Source organism: Protopterus annectens, chromosome 9.part0 (assembly GCF_019279795.1).
Source record: "Protopterus annectens isolate FY-2018-M chromosome 9.part0, PAN1.0, whole genome shotgun sequence".
NCBI lineage: Eukaryota > Metazoa > Chordata > Ceratodontiformes > Protopteridae > Protopterus > Protopterus annectens.
In genome coordinates, this window is record NC_056743.1 from 242,266,021 (window position 1) to 242,284,663 (window position 18,643).

Genomic DNA, 18,643 nt, shown 5'->3' on the forward strand with positions numbered 1-18,643 from the left:
TCCCTATTGGAGAGTGCAGAAAGTAAAGACCATGCTGCCATTAATTCCATATACCATAGGAGTCATACATCTTGTGTACAGTATTAGTAACAAATATAAAAGAGCTATGCAATTATACATTAAAACAACTGACACTCTATCTAATGTAGCTTCCTAGTAATTGGACCAGTAGTATTTTAGATCATGTAACTTATATAGTAGCAGCTAGTTGATGATAAAATAAATCTCGGTAGTTACTGCAGATAGAAACACATTAGCCGTGCAACTTCTCGTTTACAGATATACCCTAGCGACTGTTGATACAATAGAACAAGTTTTATGTGGGCACGCTAAGGCCAGCAGCTTCGAGCCCTATCAGTTAATACATTCAGTTTCAGGTTTAAAATGAGCAACAGACTATATTACATTTGAAATGCAGATTTAGACACAATGTATTAGCGTCTCTGGTTCTATGCAATTCTTGACTGATACTGTTGCACACGTTGCCGCCATGTACGTATAGCTCTATTTAGGGGCTTAGTTTCAGCTACAACTTGGTTTAGTAAACAGTAGAAATACATATAGTTTAGTTATACTCATCATAAGGTCCATGCATAGTCGCTAACTTTAAAATGCAATATTTACAGTCATTTTAGTGAAGTCTTACATACCCTACTTTAGGAAGCTCCCGCCTGGGTTCAGGAAAAAGAAAACAGTAGTAATTTAAAAGTGGCGCCTTCTGAGGGGTGATATATAACCTCGTGCACGTCAGAGGTAGGGGATGGAGATGTTAGTGGGAAGGCCTTAAAGGAGCGGGGCTTATCCAGATTACTAAGTTCAAATGCATGTAAGTTAACTATATATTGTAAGCTGCCGTTTGCTGAAATTTGTACCTCGTGCAAAGAGACAGGCCGACTGGCACACTAGATATGTACTTTTCTGTATGATTAATTCTGATTTATAATTTGTTGTAGTGTGATTTTTGAAGTAGATACTGTTGCTTTTTGTTGAACCCAGAGCGCTAGCAAACAGTCAGATAAAACAGCGCTAATATATAAACTTTGGGAGATGCTTTTCCTTATAGAGGGTACTTAGAATAGGATAGATACCTTTCAAGAGCGTATCTAGTTTCTTGAAAAAAGTTACTCTTGTTCTCTTTTATATTTCAGTTGCGGCGGACTACCCAAGCTTAACTATGCTGTGCAGTATAGATTAGGTTTCTTTCCTTGCGCCTGGAGAAGAGTAGGAGTTTGTCTGCGAGGGGAATGCAGGAGGACTATCCCTTTCAAGAGCGTATCTAGTTTCTTGAAAGAAGTTACTATTGTTCTCTTTTATATTTCAGTTGCGGCGGACTACCCAAGCTTAACTATGCTGTGCAGTTCAGGGTTTGACATGGCCCTATAGGTCAGACATAGGTCACCTCTGAGAAGACGGTAAGCGACTGAGAAGAGCTGGAGCTTTTTTAGTCGTGCTTCACTGGGTAATTGTTTAAGGCCCTTAATCCTCTTAGTGAGGTACTTCTGTGGTCTTTCTAGTTGTTGCAGGTGTCTAGTGAGGTACATCCCAAATGGGGCATTGTACTCTATTATGGGCTTAATGAGTGAGGAGTAAAGGGGCACAATCACCTCCTTGGATCTGGATGAGAAACCCTTTGTGATCAGGTGTGCCACATAGAAGGATTTCCTGACTGTTTTGGCTATGTGGTTATCAAAGGAGAGCATGCTATCTACTTGGGTACCCAGGTCCCTAATTACTTCTTCTGTACTTAGTGGATTCCCATCTATGTGGTAGTTTGTAGGTACTTTGTTTTTCCCAAATGGGATTACTGTGCATTTTTTGACATTTAGCTTGAGGCCGTGACTTTGACACCAGGTGTTTGTCTGTGTAAGACCCTTTTGCAGGATGTCTGTGTCAGCTGGAGAGTCAATTATTGCACCCAATTTACAGTCATCTGTGAACTTGGTTAGCCACAGTCCCTCCGCCTTTGCCTGTACTTCGGAGAAATATATACCGAACAGGAGGGGTCCCAGGACTGAGCCCTGTGGGACTCCGCTTGTGACTGGTTTAGAGTGAAAACAAGGATGGTTTAAGTGTTATGACACACACTGTCACTGACACACATTTAAATTGGAACCTGTGCACTGAGAGAGAGCCTTACAAGAAGATCTGCAAATATATAGAGCTGAGTATATTTTTCTGTATTATTCTGTATTATAGAGCTAAATTGTTGCTTAGATATCTGTTGTCTTACTGTTCTGCAAATATACAGAGATCAGTATATATTTTTCTGGTTTTATAATTTGCACTGTGATTCCTCACATCTCTGTTGAAACTGTCTTCCCCACCCCCATCCCTCATTTTCTGCCTTGTCTTCAGCTGATATAACTGGTTTTTATAGCTTGTGTGTTGCTTAACTCCAGGTTCCCTTAATTTGACCTGTTAATAACAGCCTGCATTTAAATTGGAACCTGTGCTTTGAGAGAGAGCCTTACAAGACTATCTTGAAATATATAGAGCTGAGTATATTTTTTCTGTATTATAGAGCTAAATTGTTGCTTAGATATCTGTTGTCTTACTGTTCTGCAAATATACAGAGATCAGTATATATTTTTCTGGTTTTATAATTTGCACTGTGATTCCTCACATCTCTGTTGAAACTGTCTTCCCCACCCCCATCCCTCATTTTCTGCCTTGTCTTCAGCTGATATAACTGGTTTTTATAGCTTGTGTGTTGCTTAACTCCAGGTTCCCTTAATTTGACCTGTTAATAACAGCCTGCATTTAAATTGGAACCTGTGCTTTGAGAGAGAGCCTTACAAGACTATCTTGAAATATATAGAGCTGAGTATATTTTTTCTGTATTATAGAGCTAAATTGTTGCTTAGATATCTGTTGTCTTACTGTTCTGCAAATATACAGAGATCAGTATATATTTTTCTGGTTTTATAATTTGCACTGTGATTCCTCACATCTCTGTTGAAACTGTCTTCCCCACCCCCCTTCCCTGTTCTTGGCTGTAGTTTAAATTTGGTGGCTTTTGCAGTCCCCGCCCCACTGTAGATTTGATCTAGGACACTCCCCCAGTCCCATCTCTTTACCGCATTCTACCTAATAAACCCATTCTGCACTTGCTTTTAGTCCTTTTTAATTTAATTACATTTTTTCAAACTGTGTGTGGACTAATATTGCTACATACTCAAGTGTGCCAGCTTGCACTGCATGTGAATTATTTTTACTACTGTTTTTGCTACTTTTCTGAAAAAAAAAATTGTACGCTTGTTTTCTACCTTTCCTGTAATTAGTGTTCCAGATACAGATTTGCTGTATCCAGGACTGTTTGTAAGCTTCTGAGCCCCCCAAGCCTTTCTGTGTTGGAGGGAAGCCTTCTAGCTTATCAGTGGGAGTGGTAAGCATTAGGTAACCTGTCTACCACATAAGGAGTGGTTCTGGCCCAGAATTTGTAGTTATTGGCTGTTTGGGTGGTCTTCCATCTCTCAGCTTTCTGATTTGAAGGCCTGCACTTGCACTTGTTTCTGTCCTGTAACTCCTGGGCCCATCTCATTTGCTCACTCAAAAAAAAAAAATCTGCTTTTACTGTATTTGTGTTTCTTCCTACTTTATTTTGCTTTTGTGTCATCTTAATAGTACTCAATTGTATTTATTACTGCTTGGTGTAACTCATTCTAAGCCTTTTAGTTTAAGCACTTGGGTTTCAAACCAGTTGTTTTACATTAAGAAGGTTTGTGGTCTGCACTGTAGTGGCAGAACAGGTAGCTTACATCCTTCTAAGTTGGGAACTGCTGATTGAGGGCTCAGTGTCTGTTATTCTAAAAGTGTATTAATTCTGGTTTAAGCACTTGGCCTTCAGGCCAGTTATTTTACATTAAGAGGGTTTGTGGTTTGCACTCTTGTGGGAGGAGAGGCTGGACTCTGCCCTTCTGAGCTGGGAATTTCTGGTTAAAGGCTTATAGTGCCTGCATATTTGAAATGCTTCTTACTGAAATTGGTACACCTTGTTTGCTGTAGCATAGACTAGATCCAGGCCTGCTGAATCTAGCTTTGTTTGTATGCTTGTTGTTTGTTTGCTTGTTATTTCCCTGAAACGCTAATTCCACCTAAAATGCGGCTTTTCAGTGCTTCTGTGGATCTCTAGTGATATCTGCATTGCTTACTGTACATATTTCCTTGTTTCACTTGAAAAAAAGTTACTGTTTGTCATTTTTCCATTTAAGTTACCTGTAACTCATTGCATTTAAGTTACCTGGCACTTGCTCACTAAAGCAATTATATAATTCAGCACTAAAAAATTAAAAGCACTACACCCTCATAAACTCCCCTTGAGCACCTTGTTCCCCATTGGCCCTTTTTTTTCAATTATAAAGGAATTCCCAATACTATTCTAGCATGTCCAAAGGTTAGTTGTCAATCTCCTCTCCGGTACAGCTGGTGAATCTGGGAATCTTGAGGCAATGTTACAACTGCCTCATGTACACAGACAACCCTCTCCTCCTCCCAACAAATTCCAACACATGTGAGAGATGCAACCATATAGCCAAACTGGAGGCTAAGCTCTCTCAACTCAGTACTGGCGTAACCAGTCAGGAGGAGAAGGAAACCACACTCACTACAATTCCAGTCTCACATAGACCTACCACGACAGCAAACCAAACACATAAATGCATAAAAACATACTCGGAGGCTCTAAATAAAAATCTGCCTAAGCAGACACCCAAGCAACCACTACCCCAAAACAAAACACGTGCAACACATAGCTCACAAAGCCAGTGTGCCGAACAGTCACAGCCCTTAAGGCTAAACAACACACATGTTACATTTATAATAGGTAACTCTATCGTCAGGCACACTAACGTCCCGCTCACCAGGCTGAACAAGGAGAAGGTCAAGGTGAGCTGCCTGTCAGGCGCTAGGATCCGCCACATAACACAAGCACTCAGGTCACTCCAAGGCAAGTACAAATATGACTTGGTCATTGTCCATGCTGGTGTGAATGACCTGAGACGTACCTCCCTGGACTACATGAAAAGAGACATAGAGGAGCTCTCTGAGCATGTAGCCCAGGCCGGTATGACCCTGACCTTGAGTAGCATCTTACCCTCACCAAGAATGATGCCACAATATGAAGACAAGATGATCAATTTCAACAATTGGTTTAAGTATTGGTGTCATTCAAAGGGGATCCAATGCCTGTCAGCCTGGGATGACATGCTCAACAAGCTACGATGCTTCGCTAGGGACTACTTGCACCTGTCACCCCTGGGCTTTCGGATATTGGCAAAGGCTCTTGCTTCCCCCATAGTGCCTTTTTTTAGGCAAGGCTCAGAAGACAAACTCACCTCCATAGGTATCACAAGGGATAAGAAACTAAGAGTAATGCTACTCAACGCCAGAAGTCTAAACCTCAAGATGCATGCATTCGAAACTCTCCTTAGCATGGAGAACATCGATATCTATGCAGTAACAGAAACCTGGATCAAGGCTCCCGAGAGCACTCCAGTACTACCAGGTTATACCTCATACCATGCTTTTCGGACTCAAAACTTGGACCGAACCACAAAAGGAAGGGGAGTATCAATATTCGTCAGATACCCACACCTCCAGGTTGTTGGCACAGCACGAAGCATCAGAGACTATCCATGTGCAACTAACAGTGGGTAAAACTGCCTTCCAGTTTATAGCCTGCTACAGACCAATCCAGGAACCCCACTCGGCCTTCCTGAGAACACTGAAAAATATGAAGGTCTCTCCAAACACCATTATATTGGGCAACTTCAACTACCCAAACATAGACTGGGAGCATTATTCTAGCTCCAACACCCTAGCCCAAAGGTTCCTAGAATTTATAAACTCAAATGCTATGGAACAACTTGGTACCACTCCCACAAGAGGGGAAAACATACTGGACCTGATCATCACCAACATGGGGACTCTATGCTCCAGACCAGAAGTGTATCCCTCACTGGTAAGATCAGACCATAAACTAATCTCACTGGATATTCACATCCCGACCCCAGCCACTGCCCAGAAAGCCACAGTGAAAAACTTCTCTAAAGCAAATTTCACACTCCTCAAAACCGAGGTGGAATCCTTCAAAGCCCCCGAGCCTGTGGAAAATACAGCCCAGACTGCAGAATCCTTTATAAACGCATTCTATGAACACCTTCAGGAATGCATGGATCATGCAATCCCAAATAAAACCAAGACCCAATCCTCCAAAGGCAGATGTCCTGTCTGGTGGACCCCAGCCATAAACAAACTATACAATAGAAGGAGGAAGCTACTACATGATAGAGCAAAATCCCAAAAAGGGAAGGCATCTCTGATCAGTATTAGCAAAAACTACAGGCACTCATAAAATCGTCTAAGGCCAGCTTCGAGAGAAAAATTGCACAGGACACTAAGGATAATCACAAGGCTTTCTTTAGTTATGTTAGGAACCTGGGTGGGAATTCCCAGATATGCTCAGAATTACTCCAAAATGACAAAAAATACATCGAACCCACAGACATTGCCAACATCCTAGCTGACAGGTTCAGCGCAAACTCCCCCCCCCACCAAAAGGGCAAATATCTATCCCAGCAGAGTGCTGCCCCCCTAACATCTCAGATGCTCAGGTAAGAGCCGCCCTCTCCAAAGCAAAACACACAGCATCAATGGGACCAGACGGTGTCCCGGGCTGCGTCCTACATGAACTCCAAGAAAAGCTAAACCCAAACATAAAACTACTGTTCAATCTCAGCCTTACTACAGGATATGTACCCAAAGAGTGGCATACAGCAACAGTCGTCCCTCTCCACAAAGGTGGTGCCTCAATGGATCCTGGAAACTATTGCCCCATAAGCCTGACTAGCTTGGTCTGCAAAGCTATGGAAAGGATCATCATGGACCTCATAAATAAAGATATTGGGGACCTACAGACACTGGATCCTACCCAGTTCGGCTTTGTTAAGGGCAGATCCTGCCTCTTAAACCTGGTCAATTTCTTTGAAACAGTCACCAAGGCCATTGACGAGGGGAAGGTAGTCCACACAGCCTACCTGGACCTCGCAAAAGCCTTCGATACAATACCCCACTCAGGCATTATAGATAAGCTCACCAGCTTAAATATAAACCCCTATGTCACTAGATGGGTTGCAAACTGGCTCAAAGACAGAACCCACATGGTTAGAATTGCTGGAGCCATGTCAGACTCCAAACCAGTTACAAGTGGCATCCCACAAGGCTCAGTCCTGGGACCTCTCTTATTCGGTATATATTTCTTGGAGGTACAGGCCAACATGGAAGGACTGTGGCTGACCAAGTTCGCAGATGACTGCAAACTGGGTGCCATAATCGACTCTCGAGCCGACAAAAGCATCCTCCAGAAGGGCCTCATAGAAACAGACAACTGGTGCCAGAGCCATGGCCTCAAGCTAAATGCCAAAAAGTGTAAAGTCATCCCCTTTGGCAAAAACAAAGTGCCCACAAATGACCACATAGGTGGTAATCCATTAAGTACAGAAGAAGTAATTAGGGACCTGGGGACCCAAGTTGATAGCAATCTCTCATTTGACAACCACGTGGCCAAAGTGGTTAGAAAAACATTTTATATAGCCCACCTAATCATGAAGGGATTCACATCTAGATCAGGGGAGGTCATCGTGCCTCTTTACTCATCCCTCATAAGGCCCATAATTGAGTACAATGCCCCTTTTGGGATATACCTTACCAGACACCTGCAGCAACTGGAAAGACCCCAAAAGTACCTCACCAAGAGGATCAAAGGGCTCAAACAGATGCCATATGCTGCCCGGTTAAAGAAACTCCAGCTCTACTCAGTGGCATACCACCTGCTCAGAGGCGATCTGTGCCTGACGTATAAAGCCATGTCCAACCCAGAATTAATGGACATGCTGCACCTCAGAAAATCCAAATTCCATCGAGCTCTGGCTCGAGAGACTTGAACCTCAGCACTGAAATAAATAGGACATGCTGGAGGGACAGATTCATAACCCAGAGGCTCCCTTCACTCTGGAATAAAATCCCAGTCCAGGTTAGGCAGAGTCCCTCATTGACTTTCTTCAAGAGAAATCTTGATGAGTGGATGGGAGATCGTAGGTTTACCCCGGGTATCACTTCTGTGTCACTGTTAGACAGAGGCACAGTATATTAACCTCGAAAAAGGGCATAGCAAAATGAATTTAAAATGGGTGGCGAAAGCCAAACACACTCTGGCTAGGCTTATAAATGCCCTAGGGCAGATAGCCTAGTATGAACCTATGAACACACACACACACTCTTTTGATCTAACGCAGCCTGAGCCTTGCTAACTGCTCACTATCACAACCTGCAGCGCTCATGTTATCACTTGTGAATCAATGTGTCTGGCATAGCTGTGTTCTGTAATGTCACTGCAGATCTCGAGCTCTTTCCAATGTTATCTTACCAACTTGGCACATGGAAAATAAGTCACTCATTTCATTTTGTCTAGAACTGGAGCCATCACCTTAAAATAGTTCCAGTTATAACATATAAACATAGTGTGTATATTATTAAATTTCAATTATGCATGTACATTCCCAAATAAATGGAAGCGGCAATGAACTTCAAGGGGCTGAAATTGTCATTATTTAACCTTTTGAGATAAGACAGAAAAAGAGGAAGGAAGGGTTGCTGATGTCTAGCTTTTTAGCTTGGCTGTGTTTGTCCCTAATGTCTTAGTACAGTTAAGAAACTTAATAGGAGATGGACGTTAGATTGGACAGCTGACTTGTAGAACTGATGGACCTTACTTAGCTGGCTTTGTGGACACCAAAGTCTAATACTTAATAATAGTCTGTGTTGGGGGGGGGGTCTCATTCTCTTGGCAGTTGGCACCATGATATATTTTTTTCTTTTTTCTCTTTGTAGTACCAGGTATGATATAAGTAAAGTTGCTTTATGCTGTCTTCCCTATACATGCTTGTGTTTCTGCTACCTGTGACATGCATCTTGCTAGCAAAAACTGGAAGGGTTGATTCTGTTAGATGCAGTGTTTGTAATTTGTGTGTTTGTAGTGGAATGAGAACACAACACGCGTCTTCATACCTCTCAGCCTCAGAGGAAGAAATGTAGACAAAGCCATAAATAATGGGGGGACAAAGGCCCAAAAATAGTGAAAATTTCTAAATGTTCCTCTTATAAACTTAGAAAATTGATAGAATAACAGGTATTGCATTAGGCTGAAATTTCTGAAGGGTATGAAACTCAAATGTCTGTCATTATATTCCATCTTCCATCTTTAATGATTTGCCAATAATTTGCCAAAGTATGATTAAAGTTCATGAAATTGGTATTGTTTCAATCAAACCAGCAGTGCTCTTCACAATTCGTATGTGGTTACATGTATTGGTAACATCTAAATGTGATTCTAGATTCTTTTTTATAAGACCCCTTGCTTCTGCTACTATTGCCACAGTCAGAGTATCTTTCTTCCACATTGCTCTCGTTTCTGCCTGTGAATCCTGATATTTTATGACTTTGTGTCTCACTGTATGCAAGACACTGTAGTCACTGGGTGTGGCAATTTCAACGATCACTTTTTGTCTTCTTTTCAAGTACCACTATATCTGGTTTTCTAGCATCTATCTTTTGAATTGCTGGTAATGGGTGATCCCGTGTGATGTAGACTTCATCATTTTCTGTGATGCTTTGTGGCTCATGTTTCCAGTGTTTTTCAGCCACTTCAGTACCATAATGTTTGCACAATCCCCAGTGCAACAGTCTTACCACATTATTATGCCTTTCAGTATACAGTCCTTCTGCCATTAGTATGTCACAACCAGCAACAAGGTGTGCAACTGTTTCCAATTCTGTTTTACAAAACCTGCATTTGTCTGTTTCTCCCACATGCTCAATGGACTTTGTAAACCAACGTGTATGTAGTCCACTATCTAGGGCTGCCAATATTAACCTTTCATCTCTTGGTTTGAATTCACCTCTCTTTAACCATTCCTGCGTTCAATACTGATCAACATAAGGTTCTTCCAGAAGTTTTCTGTACTTGCAATTATATTTATGCATTTTCCACATTTCTTGCCTTCTCATCTGATCATTCAACCTTATATTCTTTCTTTCATTTTTTGGCACATTGAGTTGCTGCCTTTTATCTACTTCTGGTTTGATTTCCATTCCTGCTTGACATCGATATGCTTCTGCTACACTAAGCAGGGAAGACATGTTAGATTTATTCTCCTTGTGTTTCAAAACTTTTATTACATTTGGGTATTGTGAGGTCAGCAGATATGTGTGGAGTCCCACACATGCAGATCTATACATGTAATCAATTTCAAGGAGGCCCATCCGTCCGTTGGAATAGGGAATATATAATCTTGGTATGCACTGATTTTTATAAATTATTTGGTGAGCATGAAGCATCCTTCTTTTTTCCTGTCTAATCTATCCAACACGTTTTGGGGCTAGTCAATGACTCCAAAATTATATGTTAGGACAGGAAGAGCAAATTGATTTATAGCTTAGATTTTGTTTCTGGATGTCAACGCTGTTTTCAGGATTAATTTAAGTCTTCTAAAGTATTCCTTACTAAGTTTTATTCACATTTGTTCATGTTTTATTGCTGATCCGTCATCAATTCCCAAATATTTATACAATCCTTCTTGCTCAAGTTCTTTTATATCACATTCTTGTCCCAAACTGATGTTTTCTTGGTGCTCCAGTATTCCTGTGTTAAAGGTTGCTTTTGCACACTCATCAAGAGCAAATAACATTCTTTCATCATCTAAAAAAGTTTTGACAACTTGCAGTTGTGCTTTCAGTTCCTCATCTGATGAGATATACAGTTTAAATCATTGACAAAGAGAAGATGAGAAGTTTTTACACTTTGTTGTTTTCTAGGAGCCAAATTATAGCCATGACCGAATCTGTTAAGTAGACAGCTTAATGGGTTAAGGGCAAGAGAGAATAACAGATGTGACAGGGAGTCACCCTGGAATATTCCCCTTTGGATTTTTATCCCTGGAATAATAATTTGCCCTTTATCATCACTTAATTGCAAAGTGGTCTTCCACTGTTTCATGGTCACTGTAATGTAGTTGATCAGTGTAGAATGTATCTTTGATATTTTTAAGCAATCTTTTATCCATGAATGTGAGATACCTTTTTATAGTCAATCCATGCCATACTTATATTCGGGTCTATATCATTTCATTGAAAACTCATTTCATTGAAGCTTAATTCATTGACACATATTCACTGAAAGCTCACTTCACTGAAAACCCAATTCACTGAAAGCTCACTTCACTGAAACTCATTTTGTTGAAAGGCATATATTGCCTTTTCCCCATTGTTGTGCGATCCTGGAGTTAGTATATAAAGTAAGGGGGTGTAGGGGGTGTGGAGGGCTATATTGTAAATATTTTAAAGCATATAGATGGATACTTACAAGTGTAATGAATAAATTCTTCCAGAAGACAACATATAACCAATTTATGTGGGGGGATTTGCCCAAACCCTCATGATGTATTAAATGTTCTTGCTATAATTTCTGTTGTTTAACTCATGTGAAACTATTACTGTTGTAAATGTTCTTGCTATAATTACTTTTGTTTAACTCCTGTAAAACTATTAATGTATAAGAGTTATGTATAAAATCAATGTTTTTAAAACGTGGCTACTATAATATATAATATATACTATATACTAATGACTATGTACTGTATGACATTGGAGCTTTTCTCCCCGGGCCTCCACTGAAAAAGGACACATGTCCAGATGGACTTTCCTGGTTAACAAATGTAAAATAAAATAAATAAAATGGAAGTATGTAACAGTATCCCTCTTTTCTAAGACAAGCTGACTCCCAGTCACATGATCATTCCCGATCCATCACATGACAACAGTAGGATTTGAGCTCCCATCACAATTCCTGGCTTTTTGCCACAGTATATTTTAGATATAGGCCAGAAGGCTGTTTTAAGGATAAAATAAAATGTCTTGAAATAAAATCAATCAAATTCTGTTCCTCAAAATTGCATTTTGACATCTCAAAAAATCCAAGAATAAAACACTGTTTTGTATGTCTTCAGGACTTGTGTTTACTGCCTGACATGAAGCAAATTATACTATCTTTGTTTGTAATGTTCTTTATCCATACTCTGGTTTTCTTTCTCATGTTAAATTATTTTTACCTGTGAAATGGGATGAGCAAAGACATGATTTTATTTTAAACTCTTATTTCAATGAAGACATGCAGACCTATGAAATAAACGAGATGTATTGTTTCCATAAATTGGATTATCTAGGAAGCAGATTTAGTAACAGAAAAGTCTCTTATAGCTTCTCTTTGTGGACACAGATTCTTCTTTTTTTCAGTTTATCAGTAAACTAACCATTGTTTTAGATCTGAAAGCCCACACGTGCAGTTTTACTTAACAAGCAGATGTGTGGTTTCTTCCTTTCAAGCCTATCCATTTTAGTTCATATCTGCAGCACCATTCTTTCATATTTAGTTGGCTTTCAGATACACCTGCTCTGTTCTTTCTGATATAAATTCAACCCATCTGAAATTTGAAGGTGATTTGACCCGCAGCATCCTGTTCACATATTTTCTTTAGAAATATACTCCTAGTTTTTGATTGCCTTCTACCTTATGTTTAATTTAAACTGTCACTATCTGGCTTTGCATGACTAGCATGCATTTGCAGGATTAATGTGATTTGTATGAAACAGCTTGGAATACTTAAATGTCTCACTACATTTTGCATGAATTAGGGTGATACAAAATCATTGTTGTCATTTTTTTAATCTCCGTCATCTGACGTGCACACAGAAGATGCTGTAACTGTTGAGTGGAGGTGGAAGCTGTCTATTGAAAGTAACTGACCTGTTTAGTGTGTGCTCAGTTTATGCAGTGGCTTTGCAAGACTAGTGTGCATTTATAGGATTACTACAATTTATGTTAATCAACATGAACTAGCTTAGTATGTAGGTACTGTTTCCATCAAGAAAAAAAATACAATACATGCCATTATTTTAGTTATAACTACTGGGTAGGGGTGCAAGCTGCCTGTAGAAGTAAGTGATCTGTTTTTGCTCTTAAAAAAAGCTAAAAAAATCACTATCTGGCTTTGCAAGAATTCTGTGCATTTGTAAGACTAATAATTTATGACAACCAACTTGGAAGTCTAATGTGTGGCTACTGTTTTTATGGAAGTTCACAGATGTAAGTACAATACATGGTCATATAATTTTTTTTTTATCAGAATTGTGTAATACACAAAAAGAAGTAGCTATGAATGATGACTGAGAGTTGGAGCTGTATGTTGAAAGTAACTGGCCTGCTTTTCTTTGCTCAGTTAAACCATCTGGCTTTCAGGACAAGTGTGGATTTGTTTGAAGGCAACTGGACTACTTAACTATACATCTGAGATATGCACTGACAAAGTAGCTGTCATTGCTGGGGCAGTCTGCAGTGGAAAATGACTTAGGCCGCTAAGTCTAAAGTCCTGCTGTTGCTTGTGCATTATTCTGGATTTGCAGGACAAATGCCAAATGTGTTGAAGCATCTTGGAAAACTTGTGGATGAAAGTTGAACTGTATTACATGGCCATCCTCTTCTGTCACAATCAGCTGTCTGAATTATACATGGAAGTGCATCTCACTGCCTGGCAGGAGTGGAGTCTTGTCTGGATGTAAGTAAATGACTCTCTTTTAAGCTGCTCAGTTTAAATTATCTTTTAAAAGAATATAGTATAACCTGCATCGCAAAACAACTAGACCTTCAGATTTTCTGGGGACATGGTAACCCCCACACTCAAATGTAGTGTAAGCAGATTTTGGCACAGGCTTATTAGTGGCCTCTGTCCTTAGCCCATCTGGTCTAAAACTGGCCCCTCTCGGAAGTGTGAACAGGAGGTTACTGAGTTTATGTGGGGGGGCTATGGACGATGCCCTTATTTCCTGACAACTTAACAGTCTCAGTAGCTCAACAGGTAGTAACACCTGCCTTTGGTATTTGATGATCAGAAGGGTATGAGTTTTATTCCCACACCTGGTAGTTGGGTTCATTTTCCAGTACTGACAGTGCAGTGCAGCATGGGGGAGGGGGGTTGCTGCATTCAAGTGTGTTCCATCCTGTGGATGAGTGTGGTCCTGTTCAGACAAGATGTTAAATGGGACCCATCTGCTTGAACTGGTTGTAGCTTAGGTGGATGTAAAATATACCACAGCACTTATCAGAAAAAAAAAGTAGAGGAACCTATCCACTTATACAGTGCTGATGAGGTCAATAAAAAGGCAGACACATGCATGCCTCAACTAGTGATGTTTGACTTTACTGACCTAAATATATTTCAGCATGCATGGCTAAGCATAAAAGGGCCCTTACAGTCATTAGCCTAGAACTCACCTATGATCATATGGAAGTACTTTGGTGCACTGGCCAAACTTCCTCCAGTTAGTGTGAAGACCACATTGAGTCTCCTCTGAAAAGAGGCCATTGTCCAAGTGGGACTAACCTGGTAACTTACCAAAGGGTAAATAAATTCATACATTTTCTTCCCAGACCTCAAAGGTGTGCACAACAAGTCACTATGGCTCATATTGGTCTGCATACAGTGCGGTCATTATTTATTTAGCTTTCCTCAAAAACTTCATAGGTGTGCATAGAATGTCTCTGCAGCTTGTGCAAGAGCAGTGTACTGTCTTGGAGTAACTAGTTGGAAACATTACTCTGATCATTTTTTTCCACTTTCCTCACAATTAAACATCAGATGTGTATACAGGTAGCTGTCTAGTGAAAGTGAAAGGAAGCATGCTCTTTACATACATTGCCCTACTTACCTCCTATATCAACAAGATGTTGAAATATGTTATGTCCTGTTTGTTCAGTTTCATCCCAGTTTGATGGGGAGGTACACAGATGGTGGCTATCTTTTGGGTATGGGAGTGAGGAAGCATGCAGTGTGTATGTTTGTGTGTTTATATGTGTGTGTGTGTGTGTGTGTGTGTGTGTGTGTGTGTGTGTGTGTGTGTGTGTGTGTGTGTGTGTATATATATATATATATATATATATATATATATATATATATATATATATAATATGGAACTTGAAATATATATGACTGTGGACATTTTGTAATAGGCTATACTGTGGGTATTAAGGTTTCCACTATTTAGGTGTTACTGTGTTGTGCAGTAGTTTGCTGACACTGCTTAATTGTTGCTGACAGACTATTTATTTCATGGTACAAACCTTCGTAATTTAGGTGACTCTGGAATGCAGAGCAGTATTGACCAATTATTTTGCATGCATGCTTTTACTCAGCCACTAGGTCACGGCTGCAGTAGTCACACAATCTAGTTCAGAATGCCTCAGTTACTATAGAAGAATGATTTTTTTGTATCACTTGCCATGTGCTAGTAAGGGACAGTGACCATATAGTCATCCGCATGGATCCTAGTAAAATATGATCATTTGCAAAGTATTCTGAAGTAGTGATTCAGTCTGTGTCACCGTTGCCCTTATACAGGACTTTAAACTTTTGTTGTCTGCTTTCATCTCAGTCTTCACACACAGTTCACAATTTTCAGGAATTATATAATTGCCTACATTTTGACTAGTTCTGTATAAGTACTATAAGGATTTTCATGAAATATTACACTATGTCTTAAAGAAAGTCATAGTATTTGAGTTTATAAGAGATTTACTATAAACATGGTCTCACTATCCTTAGCTAAGTGTTGGAGTTCATTAATCACTTGAATCTTCTGTTGAAACAAAACTTCTCTGGCAAAGACAATACCCCAGTTGGTGTAAAGACAGATATAAACCTTTCCATTCATTTCAATGGGACACTGAAAAGAGGTGAAAATGTCCCCATTCACATTAACGAGGTGGTGGAGGCATCGATTCACTCCTCAGGTCTGACAGATTACCATTCTATCAATACTTCACAATTAAGGGATTGTAATTTCATTTTATGAAAAGTGGCACAGAAACCATTTCAGGTGGAGTTTGGCTCTGTAGGAGGTATGACATGCTTGGAACTTACTGCAGTATTTTTGGCTCAGTTCAGAACACGCTGTCGTAATGTAAAGCTAGAGTAGAGTTTCTTGTAATCTGTTCTCTTATAAAAGGAGAAAGTCCTTTTGACCCATGTCTTGTTACATGGATATTGGCTACATTGCTAATTTTTTGAAGGGGTTATTTTGAAATTGTCATCTTTGTAGAGGAAGACTATTACCAGAAGACTATGTGAACCATAAATACACCAGATAGGTGTTGGGTATTACAGGCAAGTGCAACTTTTTATTTTTGAGAGATTGTAAGGTCATTGATTTCAGATCCTGTTCTGTGGGTGCATAGTGAGGAATAAATGGGTACAACTTCAAAAACAACATTATTCATAATGAGGAATGCTTGGCTAGAAACCTAACTCACAGACGGAATCAGAAATGTTGACTGCCCCCCTTAAATACTGACACACTGTTTATGGTAGTCCTCTGAAGTCCTCCTTTTTTATTCACTGGTTTTGGGGGGATTCTCTGCCTCCATAGTGCATCGGAGAGAGAAATGTTGGCTTCATAGATGCCATGGCTAGGGATTTTTTAAGACCTGTTTCATGTTTCTGAATTCCTTTTTATATAGCCAAAAAAGAAAAGTAAAATAATATCTGGGTTAAACAAATGTCCTTTCTTTCAGTATGCCATGAATCTCTTAAATCTATAAAGACCCTATGTAGGAAATGGCGATATTGTAGGTTACTGGCTCACCCTCAGTTTTGCGCAGGAGTGGGCATTGAGCGGATGTTTGATGAACAAACCTGCATATGAAATGAGGCATGATTGGGCATGCCATTCATATTAACCAGTGACATCATGCATACAATGAATGTGTTAACCATGGCTCTGACTCCGGAAAGCCTTTAAAAGAAATGTAATGTGTGCATAATCACTTCACCTACAATACTTTATCTCACAATCACACAACATAGAATTACTAATTACATGTACAGTGTAAATGATTATCGCTATGCTCACTTTTGGCATCAACTGCAGTAACAGATTCAGTAATAATGGCAAAATATGTTTGACCGCTCATCACCCTGTGTGCCAAGGTAAGAGAAGAATCAGTACATTGTTCTTTTTTCACACTCACTGGACCGTTATTTGGGAACACTTCTGTATGACTTACCCCATCGTATAATCACTGCTTTTATTGGGGGGAGAGGCATTGCTTTACAAGGACTCCTAATAAAGGAGGAATGCAGTTTGGGTACCACTTCACTCCTCCCGCTAACCCAATCTGTAATTTAAATATTAGGCTTGATGTTGGAGTGCAACTGCCCCTAGGCTGTCACATGAACTGCCTCCAACAATAACGCAACCCATGTAACCTTTACTGTTGTGCTTTTGCGGTTTTGTGTATGTTCACCTTTGGTGTTGCTGGTAGATGAAGCATTAACCAGTCATAATAAAACTGTTTTACATAGACCTGACTTCTGTATTAACATTTGTTTTAATTTGTAAAAGGATTATCAGATCGGTACCAGAGTGGTTATTTATCTGTTTACCAGCTGCTTAGTATTTAATTTGTTGCTGACTAGGTAAAGTATGGATCCATGCAACAGTTTACAGAGAATGATGTGTTTTCTACATTTGGCAGTACATAGTTTTCCCTGAGATAAGTAACATTAGATGGGGAGTTTTCTCAAATCCGATTAGTGAGTGTTTTAGAATCTGTAGTTCGTATTATAGTTTACATGACAAATATATTCATCGCACCTGTTGGCAACTTTGCTGATTTTTTGGTACTTCGTCATAGTTGTGGTGCTGGTGGAATTCCAGTTACTGTAGGACATTGTGCCTTCCAAGACTTGTTAAAGTGCAATACTTCCAAAGGATTTAAAGCAACTCACTGAATACGTGCAAAAAGCAAATATATATTAATATAATAGCCTGTGTTCCTTAAACAGAATGCAAGGGTGACATCTTCCATACAATATAAACTTTCCAGTGACCGTATACACTAAACTCAATCATTGCAATATAGAATACATATTCATTAAGGTTCCAGGCAGGCAGTATGCTTGAATATTCAATATTTTACAGTGACATCAAATGCCTCGGGCGGGGTTTGGGCGGTGCTTGCTACTGTGCATGTGGTGAGCCAGTAAACTACAATATCGCCTAGGAAACAACAGGATAGACAATAAGGGAGTCAAGACAGGCAGCAATGAAAATGTCACAGAAAGATACTTCAGCCCTTTTATCAGAGGTGCAAGTCACTTTCTCATTCCTTCTCCCATTTCTGCTGTGCATAATCCTGTATTTCAACATTTTGATGTTGTATAAATATTGGAAACAGGTTACTTCAGATACTTGGGTTGTCTAGATCATTTCCAGGGACACTGTAAATAAATTTTCTCCAAAACTTATGCAGAAACTTATTTCACATGCCTTTCTTCATCTTGTACAGGAATCTTTGGATACAGGCTTTCAGCTTCTAAGAAAAGTACCACGTTGCCAACTTAGCACATGGTTTTGTGCATTTTTATGTGGTCAGAAAATGAAAGCTAATGGAGACTAGCCCTGTCTTTCAAGCCTCAGCAAATTTTAATTAAGCTGGATGATTCCATTTTAATCCTAAGGAATCTGCTTTCATTGATAA